This window comes from Camelus ferus, chromosome 14, assembly GCF_009834535.1.
Source record: "Camelus ferus isolate YT-003-E chromosome 14, BCGSAC_Cfer_1.0, whole genome shotgun sequence".
Lineage (NCBI taxonomy): Eukaryota > Metazoa > Chordata > Mammalia > Artiodactyla > Camelidae > Camelus > Camelus ferus.
In genome coordinates this window covers 937,840-950,838 of record NC_045709.1, presented here as the reverse complement: position 1 = coordinate 950,838, position 12,999 = coordinate 937,840, and the positions used below count along the sequence as shown (strand labels likewise).

Genomic DNA, 12,999 nt, shown 5'->3' with positions numbered 1-12,999 from the left:
GTGATGTGATACAGTTTAAAATTTTGCTTAGGTGGTACACTTTTTCAATATGGAGACAGACGTATAGACTGCAGTAGGTGAATGCAATTTGTCAAAATACACTAATAACAGGTATTGACCTAAGACAATACTATTTACCACCAGTTAAAATTTATATTTAACATTTACATTTTAATTGGATTGTCTACCTTCCTAAAATGAAGTGATGAATTAATATTGCATTGATTAAGATCAGTTAACTGGGGATGCAGTTCTTCATATGGAAAGAATCCAATGGATCTCTTGTCAAACTGAATGAATGAGACCCACATGTGTTCATACTCAAATGTACATTCTACTATCAAGTGCCATGGAATACTTGAAGTTTTACCATCACACTTAGGCTCCTCCATGGAATTAGGTTTCAAAGATTGTCTTTCTCTCTCTAGAATTTTCCTTTATTTTCCTTCACTCACATATCTCTAAACTCTTCATAACATCTACAGAAACCCACTTTTGTAGACTATTCACAGAGAATAGGCTTTTGTAAATAAAAGCCAGACTGTCTCCTATGCATCCTCCTTCAGGGAAAGAACACTAGGGTAAAACATTGCTGGAATTGATGCCACAGAATGAAAGGCTGATAAATTTTCAAAAACTGTGATTTCCAAATATTATTCAGAACTTGAACAATGTTTTTATCACATTCGGCTAACTTTCCTCTTTTATAGCTTCTCAAACATTATTTCTAATAAATAGTTTTTTTAATCACTTCATAAATTGGACATTATTCATGAAGGATTATATTAGAATGAAATTTATTTTAAGAGTGGTATTCAGAAACTCTGGTGCTCAAAATTTAACTGAACAAAATATTCTTAATTTCAAATGCAACATATGCCACTAAAAACTATCTGTCTGGTATCTGTCTGTCTGTCTATCTATCTATTTATCTATTCATTTAAATGTCTAGGTTAGCCATAGTTTTTCCTGACTGGTATACTTCATATAAATCAAAAAACAAAATCTTACCTTTGAGCAATTAGCTTTGAGTGCAATGAATATTCTGCAAAAAATTAACTTAGAGTAAATGATGTGTTGCTGTAAGAGTTACTATTTTCTAGGTAACTAAGAAAGCGAGCTATATGGGTTAGCGATTCACATTTATGTATTTGCATTGAGAGTGCTTGCTTAAAGAGAAAAAAATCTATTGATAATATAAATATTACTTATAAGAGTCACTTCTAAAAAAAGTGAAATGAATTTTCCTTTGCCAATAAATATTTCTTGAGTTGATAAGGAGGAAGAAATATTTTTGCAGGCTGTTTTTGTTACTTCCTCTTTCATGTTTTCTGTTCAACATAAAGACATAGTTAAATCTTGTTTACTGTCCCCTCCTATCCACTACTGAGATGATGTAGGGAAATGATACTAGGCATGACATTGTCACCTCTGAAAAAAACAAGGCACCAGAAAGAGGCATAACTATTAATAGTCTATTTCCATACATGCTTCCATTGTATTACTTCCTTTAAAGGCTTTATTTTAGTATATATACATATTTTTAAAAGTCAAGTAGATATTTAAAGAGTCTGTGCAGTATATTAAGAGTAATAAAGCTCTATTAAAAAGAACACAGCTATTCAAGAATGTTCTAGATATGGTCCTATAATGAGGAGTCTCAAAGCAGAGGGGTATAAATGAAATGGTTTTAATTCACTGATTTTAATTGGACTCTGTCAAATCTCCATGTTTATCTCTTAACTGTATCTTGAGTAGATGCTGAAATTCTCTGGCGACTTTGAAGTTTTAAAGATCAATCCAGTTAAAGATGAATCGATTTACTTTTTCTCCTCCTTTCAGTCCAAATCCTAATTCATGTTTTTCTTTTTTTCCCTGAGACTCTAAATGGTGAGGATGAAAAAGGAAATTTATGGTTAGCTTTAATTCACTCTTCCCATTTTCCCTTTTTGAGGCTAGATTTTTCTAAATTATTGAAGGAAAGTGAAAAGGTGCATCTTTTTACTTAACTGACACCTGCTCTGTTGCACTTTGCTGTTTTCGACTCTCTGGCTGACACTGATTGGCCACTGATGTCCTCTGTGTGGCACAAACCCAAGGGCTTGCTCTTTTAAGGGATTTACGAGTAAGTTCTTTGGAGGGCCCAGGGGGTTTCCGTCTGTGTAGACCCACTTTGACCCAGTCCTTTTCTAGGAATCCCCTTACCTCCTGCCACCTCAGGCATCCACAAGCTCATGCTGTTTGTGTTCACTGTCTGCAGACAATCCTCTTGGGAGAAACAACAGCAGCTCAAGCTCCATTAATAGCTGGGGTGTCTGTTTGCCTTATGAAAAGCTCACTCCTTCTGCCCTAGAAACACAGTGTGGAATGTTGGCTTTCCTTTTGTCTTTATCTCTGCTCTATGCTATCTCTTCAATTCCCCATTGCTCAAAGATGCACAGGAGAAGGTTGGCATTTTTTAAAAGATATTTATATAGATCAACTTTATTGAAAGTGAATGCACGGAGAATTGCAGCATGCAGAAAATTTCTCAGCGTCAAACCCTGGGTGATAGTTTTTAATTTATTATAGAGAAAAGACTCTGGCAATGGTAGTAGTTACTTATTTTGTTGTTGAGGATTCTCTGCCTTTCTAGGTGCTCCACAGTCTTTTCTCTGACATGAGGACATGCTCTTCTGTTTCCTGAATTAAAATCTGGACACAGGGATCAGCTTGGTTTAACAGCTTCCTTCCTTTGACAAAGTGAAGCATGCCACTTAGAGTGTTTCAGTTCAGCAGTGACCTTCAGAATCGGGGTGCTTCAAAGTTGAATGGTATAAATGATGGGCAAGGTGGCAGGTTGCACAGTGGTGTGGATTTCAGCACAAAGTCTTGATGGCATCCTATTCCTAGCACACTTCCCAGAAGTTACCTCCTCTAGATTTCCCTTCCCATCAGAAGACACAGGATTTCCAGAGTGCAGCATGCCCTATGGCGGACTGGGGGAAGGTCATCTGGTGTTGCTGAGAAGCCTAATGGCACCCACTACAGAAACTCAACAGGACTGTATTTGGGTCTCAAGACAAGCATTTTTTCCCTCTTTAAGCCATACCACTGAATACTCAAGCAAATGCAATAAAAGACTCTTAGTTGTTTCCTTCCTGGGGCACAGGTTTAGAGGTCATACTCTCCACCTGGTGCTCATCATCTTTTGGCTCTTCTACCTCTGGACTTCATTCAAAGACACTCCCATCCTGGGTGGTCCTGGGTGGGCTCCCAGGGTGCCCACCTCTGTGCTGCTCCAAGCTGCTCCATGCTCCACGTGTCTTCTTCTTGCAAGCTCATGCCTCTGAGCAATTCCTTTTTGGGAGAGAGGTCTTGGCTTATTCTAAGGCAAAGCTTTAGCATCATTTGCAAACATTTTGGCGAAAAGATAATAACTGGAGTAATATCTTCACTTCCACGTTTCATAACAACTGCTTCAGTGCCTCAGATTCCACCGAAGAGAGTTAAATTATTTGTAATCCTCTGGGCACACATCAGTTTTTTACTCCACTCTCTCACTTGTAGTATCAAAGGGATCAAGATGTTTCTCACACATCATAGCAAAAACAGCATGGGATACTGGTAGCCACTTACTGCATAAGGCATTGATTTGAACTTTAGGATCTGAATGTCAAGCCATCTGGGCTCCAATTTTTAATTCTAAAGTCACAATTTCATCAGTTTTTTCTTTGTCCTTTATCAAGGAAGTATCACACAAATTCTCTATATTTTCCAGAATCAAGTCTACAAATAAAGGTTTCTGTCCCTTTGCCTAGGTCCAGGTGACAAAGTTTTAATCTAGCTTTTAGAGAACACACATCCTCACACACATACGTACACTTGGTTAATGAGAGAGGAAACTGGTTTACATTCCTCCCCAAAGCTTGGACACTGCACCCTTCACAATTTGACTACGTATATGGTGCCTTCGTGTCTCCCTCTCTTCCATACTTACTCTGTCCCTTTTTCTTTGAAAGTTTAGGGAGTGTATTGTGATCACCTCTTAGTCCTAATGAAACCTTCTGACTGACTGACTCTCTCTTTACAAATGTGGGTTAATTTGGCCATTTCTTTGGCTCCCATTGTGATTTAATGGGAAAAGTACTACTTAACACCCTATTTTCTTATATAGATAAGTATGAATTTTGGCTTTTACTTTGGACTCTTCTAATTTAAATTTATACTCTAAATTTTTAAGTTTTTTATATCCCAATTAATTATTATATATTGAGTACTTTCTTTTTTTAGAAAATGTTTTGTGTAACCATGAATAAAATATGTATCACCTATGACTGTATTATTGTCATTATCACTGAATTCTAGATTATCAGTTTGAATTTATAATGTATAATTTAACATGCTAGTATTTTTTCTTTCTCCTTGTTATGGGAATTATTATAGCACATAAACTATATATTCTTCCCTCCTCTTAAACTATACTTGACACCAACATAGATCTTTCAAGAACATTTTATATATTTTCTATTATGTAAAGAGTAATTTGTTATTTTGATAAGTAAAAGTTATATATTTGGTGTCCAAAAATGATATGTATGCTTTCTACATAGATACAATTTTCTGTTAGTACAAGTAATTTTAACTTTTTGTTTACATTTTAGGTAATAACATAGAGAATCATGTTTTCAGTTTGTTGTTATTGTTATCAACTCCTTCCCCTTAAAAGATCTTGTTTTCATTGAGGATAACTTAATTTGATAATGCAGAAAACAAAACATATTTTAAATAGACTAAATTGATTTATTTCTGATGACTAATAATCAAATTTTAAGGCCTTAATGCTTGTATGAAAATGGACAGAAAGTTGATAAACTATCAAAATATCCTAGTCATTAGTTGATATTTTAGAATTATATCTACAGGCATACCTCAGAGATACTGTAAGTTTAATTCCAGATTACCACAATAAAGTGAATATCACAATAAAAGTGAATCACATGAATGTTTTGGTTTCCCAGTATATATAAAATTTATGTTTACACTATACTGTGCTCTATTCAGTGTACTACAGCATTTTGTCAAAAAATCAATATACATACCTTTCTTTAAAAATATGTCATTGCTAAAAAATGCTACCCTTTATCTGAGTCTTCAAGGAGTCATAACCTTTTTGCTGGTGGAGGGTCTTGGCTCCATGTTGATGGCTGCTGACTGATCAGGGTGGTGGTTGCTGAAGGTTGGGGTGGCTGTGGCAATTTCTTAAAATAAGACAACAATGAAAGTTGGCCTTTTCCATTGACTCTTCCTTTGATGAATGATTACTCTGTACTGTGCAGGTGCTGTTTTGCATTTAACCCACAGTGGAATTTCTTTCCAAATTAGGATCAATCATCTCAAACCGTGCTGCTGCTTTATTAACTAAATTGATTTAATATTCTAAACTCTTCCCTGTCACTTCAACAATCCTCACAGCATCTCCACCTGGAGTAGATTCTACCTCAGGAAACCACTTTCCTCCCTCATCCTTAAGAAGCAACTCTTCAACCATTAAAGTTTTATCATGAAGTTGTATAACTCAGTCACATCTTCAGTCTCCATGTCTAATTCTAGTTCTCTTGCAATTTCCACCACATCTGCAGTTACTTCCTCCACTGAAGTCCTGAAACCCTCAAACTTATCCATAAAAGTTGGAATCAACTTCTTTGAAAGTCCTGTTAATGTTGATAGTTTGACCTCTTCCCATGAATTATGCATGTTCTTAATGGCACGGAGAATGGTGAATACTTTCCAGAAAGTTTTCAATTTAGTTTGCCCAGATCCAACTGAGGAATCACTATCTATGGCAGCTATAGTCTTATGAAATGCATTTCTTGATAAGACATGAAAGACTAACTACCCCTTAATTCATGGGCTCCAGAATGTATGTTGTGTGAGCAAGCCTGAAAATCACATTAATCTCATTGTCCATCCATCAGAGATGGAGGGATGACCAGATGCCTTGTCAATAAGCAGTAATATTTTGAACGACTTTTTTTTTTCTGAGCAGTAAATTTCAACAGCAGGCTTAAAATATTCAGTAAATCTTGTTGTCAACAGATGCACTCTCATCTAGGCTTTATTATTCCACTGAGAGTGCACAGGCAAAATAGATTCAGTACAATTTTGAAGAGCCCTAGGATTTTCAAATTTTAGGATTCTATTTATGGTAATAAATGATTTTGGCTTCAACTTAAAGTCACCATTAGCCCCTAACAAGAGAGCCAGCTATCCTTTGAAACTTTGAAGCCAGGCTTTGCCTTCTTCTATATAGCTATGAAAATCCTAGAAGGCATCTTCTAATATAAAATAGTTTCATCTACATTGAAAATCATTTGTTTAGTGTAGCCACCTGCATTACCTTAGCCAGGTCACCTGGATAAACTGCTGCAGCTTCTCCATCATCACTTGCTGCTTCACCTTACACTTCAATGTTATGGCAATGGCTTCTTTCCTTCAATTTCATGACTCAACATCTGGTAGCTTCTTTTCTTCTTCTTCTGCAACTTTTCTTCTACAGTGTCCTTGCCTCTTTCAGCCTTCAAGGAATTGAAGAGTAGAGTCTTTCTCTAGATTAGGCTTTGGCTAAAAGGGATGTTGTGGTTGGTTTGATGACTAATACGTTCTCTATGTTAGCCAGAAAGTTGTTATGCTTTCTAACATTCATGTATTCACAATAATAATGCTTTGAATTTTCTTCAAGAACATTTCCTTTGTGTTCACAACTTGGTTAACTGTTTGGTGCAAGATGCCTAGATTTTGGCTTACCTTAGCTTTCGGCATGCCTTCCTCACTAAGCTTAATCACTTCTAGCTTTTGATTTAAAATGAGAGATGTGTGACTCTTCCTTTCACTTGAACACTTACAGGCCATTGTGGGGTTATTCACTGTTCTAATTTCATCGTGTTGCTTCTCAGGAATAGGGAGGCCCGAGAGGAGGGAGAAAGATGGGGATGGCTGGTCAGTGGAGAAGATAGTCACACACAACATTTATTGATTAAGTTTCTAGTCTTATATGGGCGGGATTCGTGGCATGCAAAAATAGTGTACTGTCCCTTCATGGGGTACCCAAGTACACTTTATTTTTTCTGGGTTTCTATTTATTTTTAAATTGTTTCTTGGTAAGTGAAAAATGTATTTTCAAGCTTGAAGTTATATAGTTGGTTTAGACACAATTTAACAAGTCTATTGATCTTTCAGACTCATAGAAAAAGCTTATGACCTTAGCAGAATATACGTTAAAATAAACACATGCAATTGGGAAGAATTGTTTTTATGTCTATTACTTTTTTGAGCTTATCTAACATTTCACTATAATTGTTACAGAAAAGATTATGTCCAATTTAAGGTAACAAAGTTAATCAGATCAATGCTCAATACCAGTGAATTATTTGTCTTTTATAATTTGATTTCTGTGGTTTCTTTGGAAGCTCATTACAACATTGTATCTTTTTTAAAAGCTATTTTATTTCAGTAAAAAAAAATGTTTTCACTATAGTAAGAATAGAGGAGAAAATGACAATGATAACTGTGTCACAAGTAGATTAGTAGCCTTTATTTGTTCATTCTTTTGAGAAAACAATGCTGAACTTCCTAAAGTTTTTTTTATTTGTTTGTTTTTTGGGAGGTACTGGGGTTTGAACCCAGGACCTCGTGCACACGCTCTATCACTGAACTGTTTCCCTCCCGCCATGAACTTACTAAAGTGTTTGTGACTTCTAATGTGCTGAATATGTTTCGCCTGAACTGGTGAGAAATGATGGTGCTCGATGGCCCTCTTCTTTCAATCAGGAAGTGGAATTGACTTACGACCTCCTGGGCCCTTTAAAATGTCCCTTTTACTTCCAGTACTCAAAGTAAGTCAAAGCTCTTTAGACACATTTTCCATTCCAACTAGAAAGGACATAAGTATGAAAAGTTTTCAATTTTAGATTTCTCATTACTCAGCTTTAATTATAATGGAAATTACATTTTTGATTTCTAATATGAGCAATAGAAAAGGACGAACAGGAAAATGATGTGGTGCATATACTAGACATATTTGACCAATAAATAAAAACAAAAGTTGAGTAAAAAATTACATTTCTAATCTTATTCATGATACAAAAGAAAGGCAGTGCACTAAAGCATATTGATCGCGGCACATGAGGCTTTCTTATTATGTTTCTCTTTTCTCTATATTTCTTTCTTTTTTATAAAACTTCTGCTTTGTGGAATATTTTCTTAAATACTTAGAGTGGAAACTAAAGCCGATACACTTTTGAAGTGCTATTTAGGGGAGAAGGGAGAATTTTTGAAAATTGAGCAATAGCTCTTAATGTGGTTTACAGGGTGTATGTGATCAGAATAAGACATTGGTGAACTTTTAACTCATGATTAAGAGTTTTTATCTTCTGTTCTTAAGTCTCACAATAAATCTCATTTTTTTTCATGCTTCTAGATTTTGCTCCTTGAGCTCGTTTCTGTAAACACCAATCACTTGAAATTGAATATCCAAAAGATTAGCCATTTCAAGAGTCATATGTCGTGCCTTACTAAAATATGCTAATATAGAAAATTCTAAGGGCTGTAGTTTTATTTTAATCTTTTGCTCTTTTCCATTCAAGGCAAATGTCACCACTAAATACTAAAGTATTATTGCGGGAATATTTTATTCATACAGCAAACATTAAAAAATGTGATTTAGTTGAATTTTTCTTAGGCTCAGAGATTGCTTCTAAAAATCATATAAGACTAACTCACATTGATGACAGATTTATTAAGGACAAGTGATATATTAAATCCTTGGAAGTTATATTTTACATTAAAGGTAAATTAAAACCATAAATTAAATGTGTGCACAGATTGAGCTTCGTCTTAGCAAACAGTAATCAGGTACTGTTTAATTTTCTTGTACTGGATAGATTCATCAGGACTTACTGAGTCTCTCTGGTAATTTTCCATATCCCCCATATGTTTGACATTTGCTCCATTAGAATCAGGTCTCCTTACAGTCATAAAGCAAAGCATACTTTTATATTAAGTAGAAAGGATGGCATTACCATCGCGATATTTTAATTCGGAAAACATATATCTGCTGTTCTCTATAATGACATATTTAGGAAGTCAAATATCCTTAAGAGAGAGGTTTACTACAATAAAGATAGTCGACTTTTAAAATACTTAAATAGTGAATAGAGTTGGTATGTACCTATGTGCTTAAGTTTAAAATGTACAGATTTTTTAAAACAATTTTGGCCCAAGTTCAATGAGTTTATTTTGTGAGAACAATTGAAATTGTTTTGACTTGAGCATTACTAAGCCAACAAGAATGAAGCCAAAATAAAAAGTTGTCTAAAGTTAAAAGTACATTACATTAGCATATAAGTGATTTGCAGTCACAAAATTATAAATGCAGTTTGGAATTGGGGGGTAGGTGAGAGTGGAGTTAATCCAAACAACAGCAGAGAAGTCTTCAAACTACCTTCTAAACAGGGCTACTGATTGCTCCTTTCACCTCTTCTTGTGACCTTGAGTTTCCTTAAAAAAAAAGAATCAATGGAGTATCACAGTTGGTAAATTTGCTACAAGTTCTTGAGACCACACAATGTGTGGTCTGGCTAAGTTACATGTGGTTGCCGCATTAACTTGTTTGGCAGGATGATCTGCTGCAAATTAGGCTCAGTTGCTCCACTAGTCAATCCCCTGGGAGTTATAATTTCCTCCGTATCCATCACTGTTGTGAAAGCCTCCACAGCCATGTCCACCAAACTCTTTGCTGGTGCTGTGGCTTTTCCACCACCTCAGTTGCTGTTAGCACAGCTCTGCTGAAGCTGGAATGGCCGACAACACTACTATATTGACAGCCTCTGGCACCAAATCATCCACAGAATCTACTACTCTTAGAATGTCCAGGACTGCTACCCTTGGAATGGTGTTGATATGCCATATTTTCAAACCAAGATGGCACCTCTTATTTAGCTTTCATGAGGTGATCCAGCAAACTCTTGGTACTATTTGTGCTCCTCTTGTTAAAGAACACAGTGGTAAGGCCAAGTTGTCCTACACATCCTGCGCAATCAATACAATGTACATTTTCTTCAATATCATTTGGCAAGTCAACGTTGATAAAGTGCTGGTAACATTTGAAACATCTAGTCTTCTTGCGGCTACTACTCTAGTCAACTAGAACTGGGCTTTTTCCCTTTTTTGGTCTCCACAGACACTAAGGTCAATGTATTCTTTCACTGCATTTAGGAGGTCAAACAGCAGTGATTGTTTGTCTGACTCTTTCCATGTGATGTTCTCAGAGGTATCCCAACAGCCAAAAAGATATATTCATCCAGGAATTCATAAGCAAGCATCTATATTTTCTTAAGGCAAGTAGCACTAAACATCATGGTACAGTAAACTTTCTTTGGTGGCATACTGTCTTGTTCAAGTATTCTGTATTTCTGAGCTTCCAACCCCATAACTATGTCAATCCACTTTATCCAACACCAAATATTTGAGGAACTCTAATCCATTATTTTCTCTTTCCGTCATGTCTGCCAGGACTCCAGGAGTGGCAACTAAGTGCCACCTACATTCTAAGTATCAAATCTGCTGACCAATATCAGCATCACCCTAAGTGGTGTAAGGACTATCTCTAGACCAGTAGGAATACTTTCTGGCTTCCTTATAGATCGATACTGCCAGATTTCTCTTGTCAGTGCTAATAACAAGGTGATTTAGTACTGCTTTCAGTGCCCATACCTTCCAGTCTTTCCTTCATGTCCCTCAAAGTGTCTCCTGGACCATCTGACTAAATCTGACTCAAGATAGGCAAGGGAAATGCTGCAGTTTTTACAGATGCTGCTTGGGTACAAGCCATCAGATTTCTTTTCTCAATCATAAAAAGAATAGCATCCTTAAAAAAAAATGCATCCTTTTGCACTGAAGTCAAGTGAGTATAACAAGTAAGCTTGATGTTTCCCGTGATAATTTCTCCCATCCCCACATCAATGAAAGTTTCAATATGTAGGAGACAGCTGTTGCCTGTTGCCTCAGTTGGAATGTTATGCTTTTCAAAGTTAATTCCAGTGTTATCTTCAGAACAAAGTTTCTGTTCCCAACATTTACTTGGTGGAAGTGGTTTTGGCCAAACAGCTTCATCGATTTGTCATGCCAGCAACTGTTTCTACCATATTCAAACTTTCCAAAGTCACTTCTGCCAGGTCACGTGGCTGCCAGGGTTGTCATAGTCACTCCCTTCACGATCATCAAACCTTCCCCTTTATCCACTTCCACAATTACTGAAGAAAGTAGACTTTCCTCTGGAATCACTATGAGACTCAATACTGCTGTATGTGCCCTTGTCTTTGGTAGAACTCCTCCCTGAACTGTCTTTATCATCGAGTCCTTTAGCATCTTCTCCATTCTTCAAGTGAAAAGAGATACAACATCCTTTGCTCACTGTACTTCTTTGACTCTGATTATCTATAGAATTTAAGTGTACATCAGCAAACTGCTGGTCCAGCCCAAGCACATTTTCTACTACCACAGGATCCGGCTGTGAATCGTGCAGAGAACTCAGAATCTCCTTCTGTTGCTGAATCTGTGTTTGATTAACAATATAGTCCCTCTCGCTGGAGAACTGGGACTCTCTAAAATGTATAGAATTTTGTTTCCACAGATAAGGTCTCCGGATATATAGCCATATATAAAGGAAATGTCTGAACAATTTACAATTCAAAAAAAGTTTTACGACATTATCCCCCAATGATTACAAAATGGCTAAGCAAATTATCTGATATCTGTATATCTTAATGTTCTGTATATTTTCTAAATGGAGTTTAAATTATTTAATTTCCAAATTATCTCATTAGATTTGTCTACTTGATAATTCTCTAACCATACTATCATTTCTGATTAAACATTATTGTATATATTTCAATCAGAAAGACTCATTGAGATTTTATAATTTTCTTTTTTTCTTTGTTTATTCTATTCTGGGTTAGAGTGTGACTCAACGATCTATACTTTTCTCTGTGATAAGGAGTTAAGGCTTTGGCTACTAAGCAAAGAAATATGAATTCACTTAATGGCTTGCAAGTAGCACAATGACATAATGTAATAGCGAAAAGTCAAAAACTAATGTTTTAAATTCCAAATGGGCTTATATCAAACATTATATGCAGTTAGAATCACTTTAACAACGTTAATTTGGGAGCATATTATACTAACAAACAGATATTATGGCTAATACTTCTTGACATATTCAAGGTTAAATGTTGACAAGTGCAATGCAAACTCTTCACCCTCCCCCTTTTAAATACTACATATAAAATACAACATGTGTGAGTGCTACCAGTTAATAGATTTCCATAATCTTGATTCTATAGATAGAATTGTTCAAATCTCAAGATGCAATGCAAATAATCCAATGCCCAATACAAAAGAAATTATTTTATTAGTGATCTTTCCTGGATTATATACAGATGAAATATATGAATATTCTTTGTGCTTTTTTTTCCTTTACAATTGATAAAAGATAATGTAGTCTGAGTATTTAGAATGATACGATTTTCAAGCTTTAAAAGATTTATAAAATACAGATCCAGCCCATTACTTTACAGAGAAAGAAATGGGGGTGAAGAAGTTAACTGACTTGCCTATATCAAGCTTGCTATCTAGTGGTAGATTTGAGAGAATAAGTCAGGATACCCGATTCCTATGTCAATGCATTATTCTGTACAATATGTCACCCTTCCTTTTGAATCAATGCTAATGCATAATAAAGGGATATTTCACATACATACCATTATTGCTTTAATGCAGGCTCTTCTGCTTTACAATAATCATGCTTTCTGGATTAACTGGGAAAATAACTATCAGATCTCTTCTTTTTTTTCTGAGTACAGAGTTTTCCCAAACCTAACCTGACGTGAAATATTCTACCTCTACTAAAACCCATTGAATAACAGAAAATGAATTTCTTCTCTTTGCCAGATAGCCAGAAAT

The 12,999-nt window shown here is 35.7% G+C and overlaps 2 pseudogenes; both read right to left on the bottom strand.

Annotated features, from left to right (window-relative positions):
• Positions 1–2,631: 2,631 nt before the first annotated feature.
• LOC102510285 lies at positions 2,632–9,758 on the bottom strand (annotated as a pseudogene).
• An 887-nt stretch (positions 9,759–10,645) lies between these two features.
• On the bottom strand, positions 10,646–11,748 carry LOC102510514 (annotated as a pseudogene).
• Between the last annotated feature and the right edge of the window lie 1,251 nt (positions 11,749–12,999).